The sequence below is a fragment of the Gopherus flavomarginatus genome, chromosome 19 (assembly GCF_025201925.1).
Source record: "Gopherus flavomarginatus isolate rGopFla2 chromosome 19, rGopFla2.mat.asm, whole genome shotgun sequence".
Classification (NCBI taxonomy): Eukaryota; Metazoa; Chordata; order Testudines; family Testudinidae; genus Gopherus; species Gopherus flavomarginatus.
The window spans coordinates 24,215,052-24,232,539 of record NC_066635.1 but is presented as its reverse complement, the minus strand read 5'-3'; the positions used below and the strand labels follow the sequence as shown (position 1 = coordinate 24,232,539).

Sequence of the window (17,488 nt, the reverse complement as noted above, 5' to 3'; positions counted from 1 at the left end):
ACCCTGACCGTGGCCCTCCACCTTCTGGATCCCTTTTCTTCCAGGGCACAGAAAAGCAGTCAGCAGTCAATAAAGCTCTGGCCTTTTCAGTTTAAGAAGTTTTGCCTGTTTTCTTTTCAAAACCTCCCTCTGGCAGAATGCAAATGCTAAGCAGCTTTGAAGACATTAAGCGGACTTCACCGAAATAGACAAGTATTCCCAAGACACAATATTGCCTCACCTTTCTGTTCACACTAGTCTGGGGGGGAAGTTCTGCTACCTTTTCCTCAGCACTCACGGAAGCTAATAGGAACTTGCCTGCAGCTATTTTTAACTAGAGGTGGATCTTGACTAGACTGTGGTCTGCTAATGGGGCCCTTTGCTGAGTTAACCACTGCTAAGTTCTGTGGCTGAACACCACTCTTTCCAACCCTGGTCTTGCTTTGTCGGGACTAATTCCAATTCCCTGCCACTAGACAGCAACTCTACCTTTGTGCAGGAGGGGAGAGCAGTGGTCCTTGTGGTTACTCTCCATGTTACAGAGGCACAGAGTAAAAGCAGCTCTGAAAACCTATTTTATGCTGGCAAAATTAAAATTAATTTGGACCTCCAATATATGTAAGTGAACTTAGCTTGAAAATGCATGAGTGAAGAACAGTGTGTGGGGCATTTCTGAGAGACTTGTTCTAGAGCAGTAGTCCCCAAACTGAGGAGTGTGGAGGAATGTTCTCCACCCCTAGGCCAGGTCCACCTCTAGCCTGAGCTCCTCCTCCAGTCCCAGTTCTGCCTTCAGCCCAAGCTCCTCTGCTGAGCCAACTGTGCAGTAATGGTGGGGGGGGGGGGGCACAGACAGATTCCATTACTGGCAAGGGGGGAGTGACAGAAAAAATTTGGGCACCACTGCTCTGAGGTTTGAGCACAACTGGAATCTAGAATTCCTGAGTTCTAATCCCAGCTCATCCTCTGCCACCAAACCCTACTATGGCCTTGGGTCAATCACTTAATGGCTGTGTCTGCTTCCCCACTTCTAAAATTGGGACCATACCCACCTCCCAAGGGTGTGGTAAGGGTCAACTAGCTAAGGACTTGTCTATACTTACATTGAGAGGTCTAGGTTTGATATTAGGAAACACTATTTCACTAGGAAGGTGGTGAAGCACTGGAATGGGTTCCCTAGGGAGGTAGTGGAATCTCCATCCTTAAAAACCTCTAAGGTCAAGCTTGACAAAGGCCTGGCTGGGATGATTTAGTTGGGACTGGTCCTGCTTTGAGCAGGGGGTTGGACTAGATACCTCTTGAGGTCCCTTCCAACCCTAATCTTCCATGATTCCCCTATGATTCTATGAATGCTGCAGCTGCACGCTAGTGCACAGTGGGGATTATATCTATGTCCATGGGAAAGCTTCTCCTGTTGGCACTAAGAACAGGAGTACATGTGGCACCTTAGAGACTAACAAATTTATTTCAGCATGAGCTTTCGTGAGCTACAGCTCACTTCTTCGGATGCATTGGTACTCCACCTCCTAGAGAGGTGATACCTGTGTCGACGGGAGCTCTCCACATCGTGGTCTACACTGGAGGTTAGTTCAGTGTAACTATGTTGCACAAGGGAGTGAACGTAGCTATACCGACATAAGTTTGTGGTGTAGACCAAGCCGAACACATGCGAGGGAATTACTGTAGGTTCCAGATAGGAGAAGCGTGCTTTAGTATAAGCACTTCATTTGTGCTTCCTCTAACTACGGTGTTGGGCAAATCCTTGGATAGAAAGTCACCTGTGTGATTCAAGACTGCCCAAGTACATTACGAATGTATCTTAAATCCTTCACACTGTGACTAGCAGGACAGAGAAAAACATATCCTATGATCTCTGCACAACGAACTGTACCAGGAGCCAAACCACAAAGCCCTCAGGCTGGGGTGTGCAATCACAGGAACCAGATCCCAGCACTCTAGAGCAGACAAAGACATGTGTTTGATCATTGCCATGTTGCTAGCCTGTACTGTGCATTTTATCTGAGGTTTTGTGTGACTGTTTTCAGCTGTTGTGTTACTGAAAGTTAACTGTACATCCTGTGCCCTTCCTCTTCCAGGAGCCTGTTTGCAGATGCTCTTAACCAGAGAACTGTTTGAGCACTCACCAGCATAAAGAACAGAAGCATTAGACTAACCCTCCACAGGATTTTCCTGCTGGGTGCCATCACTAGTGGATAGTGAAGGTTCATAGGAAATGAAGTCTGTTAGGGACACTATTAAGCACAAAGCTTTCGGATGGCACGTGGCAGTGACATTTCCCTCTCAGAGTATCAGTACAGAACAAGCAGAAACACTAACAGCAGCTCTTTGATTGTTGGTTTGGCCAAAATAATTTTCTTCCTATCCGAGACCTGTGCAGAAGCTCGGCTATGTCAGTCATCGCAAGTCTAGCTGAAGCCCATTGCTGAGGGAAGAAACCTAGTAAAGCAAAGCATTCTTTCAGCTGCATAAAACCCCACCTTTCCTGGTGACGCCTGCGGCAGAGATAGCCCAGACATTTAAAGTAACACTCCACTCTGAACTCCAACAAGAAAACCCTAAACTTGCGTATGGGGAACGTGTCATGTGAAGATACATGAGGTTTATGGGTCAGTGCAGGGCCAGGCCAAACTGTTAGCAAGTCTGATCTGGCTGGAACATTCTAGGATAATGTCATAAGTTTATTTGTGCCCCATAGGGACAAATTAAATCACTCCCAGAGGCTAACTGCTTCACCTGCTGCCCACTATCAAAGGCCTTGGTCAGGTGGCTGTGCACCTAACTGCAGAGAGGCGCAGCTGCTTCTGAAAGGTGTAAGAGCCACAGTCAGTAACATGCTCCGACCACATGCTCCAGACAAGTGAACTATTTGGTAAGGGGTAGGGGGTGCATCTCTGCAATCATGTTTGTCCACAAGTTAATTATTAACTGTTCTTCTTCTGCAGAATTCTTCCCCAGCTAGCACCATGGCAACAGTTATCCCCATCCTAGGTAGCAGTGGTCGCTATAGTAATAGTGTCAGTGGCTCATCCAAGCCAGAGAGCAGAGCTATAGGCAAAGAGCTTCACAGAAGGCAGAGGGCTGGCCAATCTCTCTCTCTGGCATTGAAAAACCTTCACCATCTTTTCCAGCTCTCCTGGGGGAAGTATTTGAAACATCCTCATTTTTACCAGTACTCTGGTACCTAGCTGCCCCCTGCCCCCCCCCCCGGCAGGTTAGCTGCCACGGGCAAAGTGGGATTTGATGCAATCAGTAACAACTTTTCTTCCCTACCCCCTAGAATGGCATTGTCCAGTCTCCTAGCAGGAGGTGGGGGGGGGACACACTTGCTGGACATGGTATCAAGCCAGCTCCTCTCAGAGTCTATACTGAGATATTTGCTTCCTCCAGGTACTGTTTAGAAACACGGTCTTTCCCAGCAGCTCCCATTATTAATGATGGGCAGAAAGCTTATGCTTATATAAATGTCTTAGTTTCTAAGGTGCCACAAGTACTCGTAGCCTAGGACAGAGCAGGCTGAAGTCAACCTCCTCTCGACAGAGATAGAACTGAAGAGTCCAGGCTCCAACCTGGCCTGCTCCACCTTCATCAGATGGCTGCACCTCCACGTTGAAGGGGGAGAAATGGCCATAGGCAACTTTGAAGAACACGGTATGCTGCATTTGGCCTACACTCTGACACTCAAGCTGTAGGGTGCTGGCTCTGAGTTATCTACATGAAGTCGTCTCCTTCCTCCTTAGTCCCTTCTACCAGCTCCACATCAACCGGTGCGGCTCTACAGGGGGAAGCATTACAAACGGACCAGAATCAGGGACTTCCATTTACAGACAGTCGGAGAGAAATACCTGCAGTCTCGCTGCTGAGCGCTGTTCATAGGTTAAGGCAGAAGGACCATGGCTAGAACCACGCTCAGAGCACAAGGAAACGCTGCACAACCAGAGTCAGCCCAGGGAACCAGCAGTGCTGTCAGCGCCACTAGAACTACAGCTCAGCCCCTGCAGCATGGTTCAATCAACTGCCAGACCTGGTGGGAGAGGAAAAGCCACTCCTCTGGGGAGCAGAATGAGGTACGTACGTCCCAACCCCCCTCGTCTGAGGACGAGGGTGAAATGATCAAACTGCACCAGAAGGGGCGTAGTACTGAGCCAGCATAAAAGCCCAAAACAACAGGTGGCCAGGTGAAGGGATGCCAGCGGACCAGGCAGCCCCACACGGAGGTTTTATAAGAATAAGCTTTATATAAACTCAGGTAAAACAGAAAAATGTTTTTCATTCATGACTTTTCCTCTCCAGAGCCCCCCATAAGCGTGAGACACATGGCCTTGGAAAGACAGGGCAGGAACACAGGCAACCAGAGGCTTCTCTTCAGCTGGCAATCCACATGATATCAGGGTCTCCAGAGAAACAGTCCCAGCTTGTCAGAGAGGAAGAGTCCAGATCCAGGAATTCTTCACACAGCTCCTTACAAACTTCAGAGCCAAAATATCTAATTGGAGGCTTCAGTGCCCCCCACCAAAATAAAAGTGTTTGACTCCCTAAAGACAGTGTCTGTCTATCCCATGTATGCCTGAATCCAAACGGGAAAATCCCTGTGGCAGCACAGACCGGTGTCAGCATCCTCAGCTCTTCCATGGGATTTCATTCTGATGTCAAGTGCAGACACAACAGGAGGCCATGGCTCGCTATCATGAGAAGATGGCCGTTTTCACACAAAGTCATAGGGAATCAGCCCACAGCTCTGTGCGTTTGCATGTGCACAGCACAAGAACCTGCATACTGCAACTTGAAGGTTGCAGACAGCCGGGAAATACTAGAGATAAGGCCCCAGCAACAGTGATAGGTTGGCCATGTTGCAGGTCCTACATGTTTTGTAGGATGCATTTTATGACCCCAATATACCGAGCTCCATATTTAACAAGAAAAGAACCAGACATTGCATATGTGCAGCATAGCTGGGCTAATGCTCCTCACTGCATTGCCATTCTAACAGTACCAATTTAACATTGCATTAGCAGGTTTCTGCACCTAAATTCCTAGCTTTCTTTCGCTTGTCAGCTTGCAAGGCTTACAGATCCCCAGGCCGTCACTTGTAGAATTTGCAAGCTCCTTTCTCTACAATACATTATACAAGATCTGCTGGCTTCATAATCAGTAGATAAGCTCAAAGCCACAAAATTATAATGGTTTAGCAATAAATGCAGATCAGGTAACACAGAAGGAGGGGACTCCTCATGCATCAAGCTAACTGGTGTCTTTACACAAGATGAGAGCTTCCAATCTTATCTGCAAGACAACTCAGTAAGTCTTTGCTACATGTAACAGATGAATGGCTAGATACACAAGATAGCCCAGCCACCATCAAACTTCCAGCTGCAAGCTCCTCTCCTTACTTCTACAGATTAGCAAATAAATAAATCACCAAAGGAGAAGCTCAGTGACTTTGGCCGTCCTCCCCACTTTACTCGGGAGCAGGGCAGGACTGAAAAATTGCTTTCTGCCTAGGAAACACCAGAACAGGACAAGCTCTATAGTCTGTAACACACAGACTCTGGTGTAAAGTCACGTCAGACATCGTTACGGCCGAGAGCTCTTGCATCTTTGAGAAGGGAAACAAAATCCCTTTGACCTGAATGAAGGGTGTCTGGTGCCACTGTCCCTCTCTGCCCCAATCCCATGCTGGCAACCAGTCACCACAAATCAAACACGAACACCACCCCTTGGGGCCCGAGTTATAAAATCCTGCACAGGTCACAAGTGAGATTAACTTTGGGGATCTCTTCTTGAGCTCATGTGAGTGTTTGTCTTGACTGTTGGTTGGTTCCACCTGCTCTGAGGAGACATGCAGGACAGCAATAGCAGCTGCTGCTCAACAGCTCAATCTGAGTTGCTCAATGACTGGCTCCCTCTGGAATGAGGAAGGAAGAAGCACAAAGCACTTGCGAACCAGAGTTCACCTGTACAGAAGATGCTAAAAGAGGGTATTCTGCAGGAGAGCCCAAGGCTGCACCAGAACTGCTGGCAGGTGAGAAGCCTTGCTTGTATCCAGAAAACCCCCAGAGCAGCACGAGATTTCGGGCAGGGGTGCAAACCTGGCTCAGTGGAAGAAGATAAGCCAGTTTCACAATGGCAGTTCAACGAAGCACATACACATTGTGAAGCCAAGCAGGGCACCGCTTCTGGGTCTCCACTCAGCCAAAGCGCTGCAGCAAGCAGAGGAGAGGGGCATGTCTCTATTATTCAAGGAGTTAATAGAGGAGGTATCTGAGCCTCTAGCTATTATCTTTGGGAAATCATGGGAGACGGGGGAGATTCCAGAAGACTGGAAAAGGGCAAATATAGTGCCCATCTATAAAAAGGGAAATAAAAACAACCCAGGAAACTACAGACCAGTTAGTTTAACTTCTGTGCCAGGGAAGATAATGGATCAAGTAATTAAAGAAATCATCTGCAAACACTTGGAAGGTGGTAAGGTGATAGGGAATAGCCAGCATGGATTTGTAAAGAACAAATCGTGTCAAACTAATCTGATAGCATTCTTTGATAGGATAACGAACCTTGTGGATAAGGGAGAAGCGGTGGATGTGATATACCTAGACTTTAGTAAGGCATTTGATACGGTCTCGCATTATATTCTTATAGATAAACTAGGAAACTACAATTTAGATGGGGCTACTATAAGGTGGGTGCATAACTGGCTGGATAACCGTACTCAGAGAGTAGTTATTAATGGCTCCCAATCCTGCTGGAAAGGTATAACAAGTGGGGTTCCGCAGGGGTCTGTTTTGGGACCGGCTCTGTTCAATATCTTCATCAACGACTTAGATGTTGGCATAGAAAGTACGCTTATTAAGTTTGCAGATGATACCAAACTGGGAGGGATTGCAACTGCTTTGGAGGACAGGGTCAAAATTCAAAATGATCTGGACAAATTGGAGAAATGGTCTGAGGTAAACAGGATGAAGTTCAATAAAGATAAATGCAAAGTGCTCCACTTAGGAAGGAACAATCAATTTCACACATACAGAATGGAAAGAGACTGTCTAGAAAGGAGTATGGCAGAGAGAGATCTAGGGGTCATAGTGGACCACAAGCTTAATATGAGTCAACAGTGTGATACTGTTGCAAAAAAAGCAAACGTGATTCTGGGATGCATTAACAGGTGTGTTGTAAAGAAGACACGAGAAGTCATTCTTCCGCTTTACTCTGCGCTGGTTAGGCCTCAACTGGAGTATTGTGTCCAGTTCTGGGCACCGCATTTCAAGAAAGATGTGGAGAAATTGGAGAGGGTCCAGAGAAGAGCAACAAGAATGATTAAAGGTCTTGAGAACATGACCTATGAAGGAAGGCTGAAGGAATTGGGTTTGTTTAGTTTGGAAAAGAGAAGACTGAGAGGGGACATGATAGCAGTTTTCAGGTATCTAAAAGGGTGTCATCAGGAGGAGGAAGAAAACTTGTTCACCTTAGCCTCCAATGATAGAACAAGAAGCAATGGGCTTAAACTGCAGCAAGGGAGATTTAGGTTGGACATTAGGAAAAAGTTCCTAACTGTCAGGGTAGTTAAACACTGGAATAGATTGCCTAGGGAAGTTGTGGAATCTCCATCTCTGGAGATATTTAAGAGTAGATTAGATAAATGTCTATTAGGGATGGTCTAGACAGTATTTGGTCCTGCCGTGAGGGCAGGGGACTGGACTCGATGACCTCTCGAGGTCCCTTCCAGTCCTAGAGTCTATGAGTCACTGCCCATCCCCAGGAAGTGAAATTGTTACTCCTTCCCCACCTCACCACCAGACACTGTCCGGCTCCGGTGGGGACTTGGAACTCGTGTGAGCCTGAAGCGAATGCACAGGAGGACAGCATATGTTGTTTTACTTCTATTTCTTCAGAAAGACTCAATTCCCCAAATGGTGCACGGGCAAGAGTGGTGAGAGACAGCCTCATTGCACCGAGACAGTGATGGCCTCCTGCTACCCGCTGAGCAGGGCCACCATCATCACACACACCCAGGTTGCAGGTACAGAAAAGAAGATGGCTTGGGACATTGCACAGAGGACAGGCTACCTGGCATGTCTGCACATCCCAGTGACTGGCGCTACAGAAGCCGTAGAGCCCCAGGGGGTGCGCCTGGGTCTAGAGGGAGCTCAGTTGGCCGGGTGGTAGGTGGAGAAGCACTGATCAAATGTAAGGGCATTCCAAGTGCTTTACATAGAGAGACCCATACTGTCAGTGAGATGGTCCACCAGGGGTGGGTAAAAGCCCTACAAACCACCTTCAGGGCAGCCTAAACTTGAATGACCCCTCTCCCATGGGTGAGCTGAGGATGGGAACTCCAGGGATTGGGCTTGGATGAAAGGACCCCATGGCAGAAGCAAAAAGCAGGAAAAAAAGAGAGATAAGCAGGCAGGGCCGGGTTTATGACCCGGGGCCCAATTGGAATACTCAGCAGCAGTCCGGGGCTTCGGCAGCACTCTGGCGGTGGGGGTCCCCTCTGGGTTTTCCACGGCACCAAAGGACCCCCTGCTGCTGAAATGCCACCAAAGACCCCCACAGTGGGGCCCCCTTAGACGCGGGGCCCGATTCAGGGGAATCAGGTGAATTGGCTTAAAGCCAGCCCTGTAAGCAGGTGACTGGAGCATCTGCTTGAGAATGCTGCCCGTTCCCACTCGGTCTCATCAGAGGGGCAGCCTCATCCCCACCAGAATGCACTTGTCTCATGGCCACAGCCAGGCACAGCTTCCTCCTAACCCTAAGTTAGTACATGCAGCTACACTAGCACTGCCTGTCCTCACCTCCCCTGGGCAATGGTAACCTTGCTCCTGTTCTCATTTCAAGAGACACGCTAAGGGCCCTGACAAGGGCACTTCGAGTGCTTGCTCATATCCATTCCAGTTAAGTTAGGTTTGTGTGCGCCACGTGCACATTCGTCAGAAAATTTTTACCCTAGCAACACTCGGTGGGTCGGCAGGGTGCCTCCTGGAGTGGCGCTGCTATGGCACCGGATATATACCCCTGCCAACCCATCCGCCCCTCAGTTCCTTCTTACCGCCCGTGTCAGTCGTTGGAACAGTGGAGCGCGGCTTAGCTGATCTCCACCTCCCTAGCTATTCGCTCATTTCTAATTGTTATTGTGTATATAGTTCAATATTCTATATTTCTAGTTAGTTTTATTAGTTCTTTGTAGTAGTTATTGTATATAGTTAAGAGGGATCAGGGATTAGCCCCTTCCCCTCACCCGGTACCGGGGACCATGCCCAGTTCACCGGGCTTCAAACCATGCTCGGCCTGTCATAGGCCGATGCCCACAGGAGACCCTCATGACTCCTGTCTCAAGAGCTTGGGTGAATCCCACCTCGCAGACAAGTGCCGCCTCTGCAAGGCTTTCAAGCCCCGGATGAAAAAGGAGCAGGACATTTGGCTCAAGCAGCTCCTGATGGAGGCAGCTCTAACTCCTCCTTCTGCGGCACCGACTGCCGCACCGGAGCGCATGGGCACCGTGAAGGCTCCTCGACACCAGCCATCACCGGCCCAGGCTCCTGCCCGGCACCGCTCTCTCTCCCCAAGGATCAAGAAGCATAAGACTCCTACAGCTCCCGTGCCTACGCCGCAGTTAGAGCGCCTAACTAAGTCGGACCACCCGGCACCGTCAACTGCCGCAGCACCGACGTCTTCTGCGCCGTTGAATCCGGTCTCGCAAGAGCCGTCGAGTCCGGTGCCTACCAGCTCCCCGGCACACACCGTGGTTGAGCTTATCGTGCCCTCCACGCCGGAGACATTCTCTACGGCAAGGGAGTTGATTGCCTTGACGGAGTCCGAGCTGCCTCAACCCCCGGCACTGCTGGTGCGGGTTGTTCAATCATTAGGCAAGCCCGCCCTGCTGAGACCATCCTCGCCAGGCACAACCGAACGTTGCCGGTCATGATCCAGATCCCGCAGACACTCTCGGTCCCGTCATCGATCCTGGTCCCGACGCCGCTCACAGTCCCAGTACCGCTCTCCATCTAGGTACCGGTCATACTCACGGCACCGTTCGAGATCCTGTTCACCGACCCGATACTCTCGGCACCGATCCAGGTCCTGGCACCGCTCGCGGCACCGTACCTCTCGCAGCTGATCTCGACGCAGGGATTCGAGGAACCGGTCGACCTCCTGGCACCACGCCGGTCGCAGGTCCCGGTCTCACTCTTGGTACCGGTACGACTCCCAGTACCGTTCTCCGGTGCCGCGTGGAGACGGATCGACTAGCCGCAGAGACCCTCCCCAAACGGTCTCAGCTTCTCCGTGGCCTTCTCGTCATCCATCCGTATCATCCCATGCGGACAGTGCTTCCTATGGGGATTCGGATACTCACAGCAGGTTCGCCCAAGGAACCCATGGCCCGGACCAGGGACCTCATCAGTGGTCCTATTGGACGCCTTGGGCTTATTACCAAGCCCAAGGTGAACCTGCTGTGACATCACGCTTCGTTCCTTCAGAACACCGCGTGCCAGAGGCCATTGTCAGCCGACCTCCCCCTGCTGGTACAGAGGAAGCTCCTGTCCCCGCACCTGACCCCCATGATCTTCCGGCTCCGGAGGTCCCCCAGGATCAAGAGTCAGTACAGGACCCACTCGTCCCGGGACTTTCATCCTCCTCTTCTCCGGATGAAGCAGTAGCGGGGACATCATCGTCAGGCCCGCCTCCAATTGACCTCAGGTCACACCAGGACCTCCTGCGGCGTGTTGCCCAGAATATCAGCTTGCCAGCAGAGGAAGTTCCAGAGGTGGAGGACCCGGTGATAAGTATATTGTCGGCGGAGGAACCAACCAGAGTGGCCCTGCCGTTCATTCGTTCAATCCAGGCTAAGGCAGACACCATCTGGCAATCCCCAGCATCTATCCCGCCCACAGCCAGAGGGGTCGAACGGCGAATCTATCCCGCCCACAGCCAGAGGCACCTATATTTGGTCCTGCCATGAGGGCAGAGGACTGGACTTGATGACCTCTCGAGGTCCCTTCCAGTCCTAGAGTCTATGAATCTATGAAATACATGGTGCCCTCCAAGGGGTATGAGTACTTATATGTGCACCCCCCTCTCTGTTCATTGGTTGTACAGTTTGTCAATAAGCTGGAGCGCCACGGCCAACAAGCCCCTGCACCTAAATCAAGGGAGGCTAGGCGAATGGATTTGTTGGGACGAAAAATCTATTCCGCAGGAGGCCTCCAACTCAGGGTAGTGAACCAACAAGCCCTGCTGAGCAGATATAATTACAACACCTGGGAGGCGGTAGGGAAATTCATTGAGCTGGTCCCACGAGATTCCTGCCAGGAATTTACAGCACTCTTGGAGGAAGGAAAGAAAGTAGCGCGGACCTCCCTACAGGCCTTGCTAGACGCCACCGATTTGGCAGCTAGAATGGTCGCCTCTGGAATCGCCATATGACGTATATCATGGCTGCAGGTGTCAGGCCTGCCACCTGAGCTTCAGCACACTATACAAGACTTACCATTTGATGGCCAGGGTCTATTCTCACAGAAGACGGACCGTAGGCTACAGAGTCTGAAAGACAATCGCGTAATTATGCGTTCGCTCGGAATGCATACGCCACAGACTCAAAGAAGATCCTTCCGCTCCCAACCTCAGCATCCTTACTCCCCGCCTAGGCCAAGACAAGACTTTACCAGAAGGTGAGGTCGTACCAACCACAGATGTTAGTCTGGACCTCAAAGGGGTAACAATTCCGGTCCCACCAAGCCAACAGCGGGACCCAAATCAAACTTTTGAGGGTGGGCCCGAGAGCAGTGTACCAATTGTCTCCCAGGATCCTTTTCAGTTTTACAGCCGCCTTTCCCCGTTCCTCCCTGCGTGGTCCCAATTAACCTTGGATCTTTGGGTCCTACACACGGTGGAGTTTGGATACCATCTTCAGTTTATTTCACCCCCTCCCTCTCAACCCTCCTCCTCGTCCCTCTTCAGGGACCCCTCTCACAAGCAACTCCTCCTGCAAGAGGTTTGGAGGCTCCTTACAATGGGAGCTATAGAGGAGGTACCGAAGGAATTAAGGGCCAAGGGGTTTTATTCCCGATATTTCCTAATCCCCAAAGCGAAAAAAGGAGGCCTCCAGCCTACCCTAGACCTGCAAGGACTGAACAAATTCATGAAAAAGTTCAAGTTTCGCATGGTATCCCTGGGGACCATCATCCCTTCCCTGCATCCTGGAGATTGGTACGCTGCTCTCGATATGAAGGACGCGTATTTCCACATTGCAATTTACCCTCCACACAGACGGTATCTACACTTTGTGGTGAATCATCAACACTATCATTTTATGGTCCTTCCCTTTGGCCTCTCCACAGCCCCTCGGGTATTCACAAAAGTATATGGCGGTAGTCGCCGCCTCCCTCCATCGTCGTCGAATACATGTCTTCCCATACCTTGACGACTGGCTTATTCGAGGGACCTCCGAGGCACAAGTCACCAGTCATGTGAGCATCATCAAGAACCTATTCACGCGTCTAGGCCTGATAAGCAGTTTGGAAAAATCTACTCTAGTGCCTATGCAAAGGATAGAGTTCATCGGGGCCACTCTGTACTCCAATCTTGCAACGGCCAGTTTGCCTCTACCTCGTTTTCAGGCAATAGTCTCACTTATACAAAGACTTCAAAGCTTTCCGAGAACCTCAGCTCGCACCTGCCTTGGCCTCCTCGGTCACATGGCTGCATGCACCTTCATGACAAAGCACACCAGACTGCGCATGCGTCCCCTTCAGAATTGGCTCGCCTCAGCCTACCGTCCAGGCAGAGACGCCATAGATACTGTACTCACAATTCCACCGAGCATCCTCGGCTCCCTGGACTGGTGGCTGACGCCATCTCTGGTGTGTGCAGGTCTGTCCTTCCATCCACCACAGCCTTCCGCATCCCTAACAACGGACGCGTCATCTCTCAGCTGGGGTGTTCACCTAGGGCACCTTTGCACTCAAGGCCTTTGGTCGTCTCGGGAGTTGGCGTTACACATAAATGTCCGAGAAGTGAGAGCAGTCCGACTGGCGTGCCAAGCATTCCAGCGCCATCTACAGGGTCGCTGTGTTGCAGTGTTCACAGACAACACAACAGCCATGTACTACATAAACAAGCAGGGAGGGACGTGATCCTCCCCCCTTTGTCAAGAGGCGATACAACTATGGGACTTTTGCATAGCCCACTCAATAGACCTGGCAGCGTCCTTTCTCCCAGGAGTCCGGAACACTCTGGCAGATCAACTGAGCAGATCCTTCCTATCTCACGAGTGGTCCATCCGTCCGGACATTCTCCATTCTGTCTTCCGGAAGTGGCAGTTTCCCCACATAGACCTCTTTGCCTCCCGAGAGAACAGGAAATGCCAGGTGTTCTGCTCCCTGCAAGGTCGCTCCCCGGGCTCCCTCTCGGACGCATTCCTAATTCCGTGGAAGGGGCACCTATTTTATGCCTTCCCACTCTTTCCTCTCATCCACAGAGTCCTACTCAAGCTCTGCAGGGACAGAGCTCAACTAATCGCTCTGGCATGGCCGAGACAGCATTGGTACACCCTGTTGCTCAACCTCTCTATGGCAGACCCGATCCCCCTGCCACTCTGTCCGGACCTCATAACACAGGACTTCGGCAGGCTTCACCACCCGGACCTGCAGTCCCTTCATCTGACAGCATGGCTGCTGTCTGGTTGAGTCAATCTGAGTTGCGTTGTTCCCCTCAGTACAACAGGTGCTGCTGGGAAGCAGAAAGCCTTCCACGCGGACGACATATCTCGCCAAGTGGAAGCGCTTCTCCCACTGGTGTGCTCAGCGTAACTTTATCCCCGAAGGTGTATCGGTCCTCATTATCTTGGGCTATTTATGGTCCCTCAAGGAGCAGGGTCTGGCGATCTCATCTATAAGGGTGCATCTTGCAGCTATTTCCGCCTTCCACCCTGGGGACACTGGCAGTTCAATCTTTTCTCACCCCATAGTTTCCAGATTCCTCAAAGGCTTGGAGCGGCTGTACCCTCAGGTCAAGCGCCTGACCGACCCCTACCTGGGATCTAAACCTGGTGTTAGCTAGGCTTATGGGTCCCCCCTTTGGGCCTTTACCCACATGCTCACTGCTGTACCTCTCCTGGAAGACAGCCTCTCTCGTTGCTATCACCTCGGCTAGACGAGTCTCGCAACTTCGAGCTTTGACTGCGGATCCCCCGTATACGGTATTCCACAAGGACAAGGTACAGCTGCGACCGCACCCGGCATTCCTCCCTAAGGTGGTCTCTACCTTCCACGTTAATCAAGACATCTTCCTACCAGACTTTTTCCTGAAGCCGCACTCATCGCATCGGGAACAACAGCTGCATACTTTGGATATCTGCAGGGCTCTCGCCTTTTATATCAAGAGGACCAAACCCTTCCGACGTTCACCTCAGCTCTTTGTAGCTGTCGCAGAACGTATGAAGGGCATGCCAGTCTCTTCCCAACGGATTTCATCTTGGGTGACATCCTGTATCCGGACATGCTATGACTTGGCTCATGCTCCGACTGGCCATCTCACCGCCCATTCTACTCGGGCTCAAGCCTCGTCTGCCGCTTTCCTGGCTCATGTTCCCGACCAGGAAATATGTCGCACGGCTACCTGGTCTTCCATCTACTCCTTTGCATCACACTACGCATTGGTCCAGCAGTCCAGAGACGATGCCGCCTTTGGCTCAGCGGTCTTACATTCCGCAGCGTCTCACTCCGACCCCACCGCCTAGGTAAGGCTTGGGAATCACCTAACTGGAATGGATATGAGCAATCACTCGAAGAAGAAAAGACGGTTACTCACCTTTGTAACTGTTGTTCTTCGAGATGTGTTGCTCATATCCATTCCACACCCGCCCTCCTTCCCCACTGTCGGAGTAGCCGGCAAGAAGGAACTGAAGGGTGGCCGGGTCGGCTGGGGTATATATCCGGCGCCATAGCGGCGCCACTCCAGGGGGCACCCTGCCAACCCACCGAGTGTTGCTAGGGCAAAAATCTTCCAACAAACGTGCAAACGGCGCACGCACACCTAACTGGAATGGATATGAGCAACACATCTCGAAGAACAACAATTACAAAGGTGAGTAACCATCTTTTCTACATCCTCTACGAAATATGTTCCTTTAGTAACTACCCATTTTAGTCAAATGCGTGCCATAAGTTAGCCTGAAAGACCCCGGCTCCCCTGTGCAGCCTACTGTGCTGGTGAGAGCATTTCCTCCACCACACACTGCTTGTTGGCTGGCCAGCTCTGCAATGGGAGAGGGATGGGATTACACAGCATTCAGTGCCAATAATCAGGGAGAGCAGAGAATCAACCTGGGACCTCAAGGTCAGCCAAACGGATGTAATTCCCCCATAAAGCCTTGCAGTTCACCAGAGCACACCAGCAGACCGCCTCTATTCCCAGCCCGATGAAAGGCCAAACTGGACTTCGGGAGCTTTATTGGGGCAGCTTCAAGGAATTAATGGGGGATTGTGGGGAGGGAGAGAATGCTCCCTGCAACCTCCCCCTTAAGATCAGGGGCCCCAGCCCCATGAATTTACAGCACCCTTCATGGGGGTAAAAGGAAAGTCCTCTAGCCCCACCAACACTTATTTATAGGCATCTCATCATTAGAGCATCTGAGCTCAGCTTTGGCAGATTTTATTCTAAGCCTTTAATTGTCCAGGGGTGGGGGAGGGGAAGCAGAGTGCCAAAAGGAGGAACATTTTAGAATCTGAGAAGGGCCCTTGGCCATGCAGACAAGGGAGGCAGCAGCACTCGCCTGGGGTGAGCATGGCTTGCCAGCAGAAGAGGCAAGAACTCCCTGGGTAGCACATGGCTGTTTCCTAACATGCTTTAAGAAATCAGGTCAGAGGCTATTTTGAAACCTGCTCCCGAGAGGTAAGCCAGGTGTAAGACGCAGACACTGACGCTGAACTCCTAGGAGCTGGCGATTAGGAGATTATCAGATTGGAGATTCTCAGGAGGAGGAGGGCAAACACAGCCCAGACACACTGAACATGCAGGCTGGTGACACTGGGAAAGGCACCTTCTGTCTCCCCAGCCCAGAATACCCCTCTGTGGGAAGGGGGTGACAGCACCAGGGCATTATTCCTGGCATCCAGAGCCATGCAGCAAAAGGAAGAGGAAAGAAGACTCACCAGGTGCAGCAACATTAAAACCCCCTAGAGAAGAGGGCAGGGGAGACCAAGAAGCAGGATCCTAACAAAGCATAGTGCAAAACAGCGAGTCCCACGTGGTCCCAACACCTCTTGTTCTGGGCTAGGCTGCCCGAGTGCATTGTCTTGTAAGTGCCCAAACACTGCCCTGTATTGTTATCTCATGCCCTCTGCCCCACCCCAGGCCCACAGCAGCCCAGGGAGGGGCGTGTCTCAGTTCCACATGGGGAGGGCAGTGTGAGGGAAGAGTAACTGAGGGGGAAAGGGGATGCAGGTCACCTGCTCAAGGAGGCTTTTGAGAGGAAGGGGAATCAGTGATGTGTCCTAGCTAGCACCACAGTAAGGAAGTGGCATCATGGTTTTCCAGGGGGACCAAATCCTTACCCAGGCTCCACCAGAGCAGAGCAGCTCCTGCAGGCTTGCTGTGGCTGCATGTTTCGTGGCATTACCTGCTTGACTGCCCTCTTGGGCCTGCACTTCTACTAATGTTCCTGCCGCACTCAGTCCTCTCTGGGGTTCTCAGCCCTTCTACAGCCCAAGAGCCCCCACTTCCAACCTCTGCAAAAGGCTCTGCCGGCCTTACAGCTGTGGACTGTGGACACATCAGGACATGCCAATCCCACCTATGCTGGTTTCAATGGAGGCCACAGAAACGTGGATTGTGGCATTTCTAGTCCAATCATTTCAGCAGCAAGGCCTTGGCCAGGCAGGGCGCTAGTACACAGCAGGTGGGGTGAACCGTGCCTAGGGGAGGTTTTGTGGGGGAGACACGCTCGTGCGCACTAACACTACACACTGTGTAGCCAAGCCACACACACATTTTGATGGTATGTTCAATATTTGTTGAAGTTTAAAACTCTAGGTATAAGAATCCCTTCCCCTGAATTTATAGCTTGAGACCTGTAATGTCTTAGTCCTGCCAGTTTCCTTGGAGTCTTCCAGGCTAGAGAACAGATAAGCCTTGAATTACTAGTGCAAAGAACCTGCAGGAGAGAGCCCCAACCACCCAGACACCATAGCCCCACCCGGGGCCCCTTCCTCATCGTCTCTTCTGTCCCCGTGGCCGAGGAGTCCCAAGAGAGCAAAGCTGCAAGCACTGCCCTTTGCTACCGCTTAGGGCTCATCCTCACTAGAGAAACAGCAACTAACCAACCCTACATCTCAACCCAGGAGTCCCTCATTCATGCCCCAGTTGCACTCTGAGCCCTACTGACTGCTCGGCTTCCCGAGGGTAAATCTGAAGGGCCCCACAGTGCATCACTAGTGCTGTGGCTGAGGATGTTGTGGAGAGACTTCAGGCTCATGCTATGCCAAGCAAGGTATAGCAGCCC

General features: G+C 51.2%; 1 protein-coding gene across 3 annotated transcripts in view; it reads right to left on the bottom strand.

The window, feature by feature from the left end:
- UNC119 (unc-119 lipid binding chaperone) overlaps positions 1 to 17,488 on the bottom strand; it is a 42,949-nt gene that overhangs the window by 13,901 nt on the left and 11,560 nt on the right. The gene's annotated exons all lie outside the window — the stretch shown is intronic.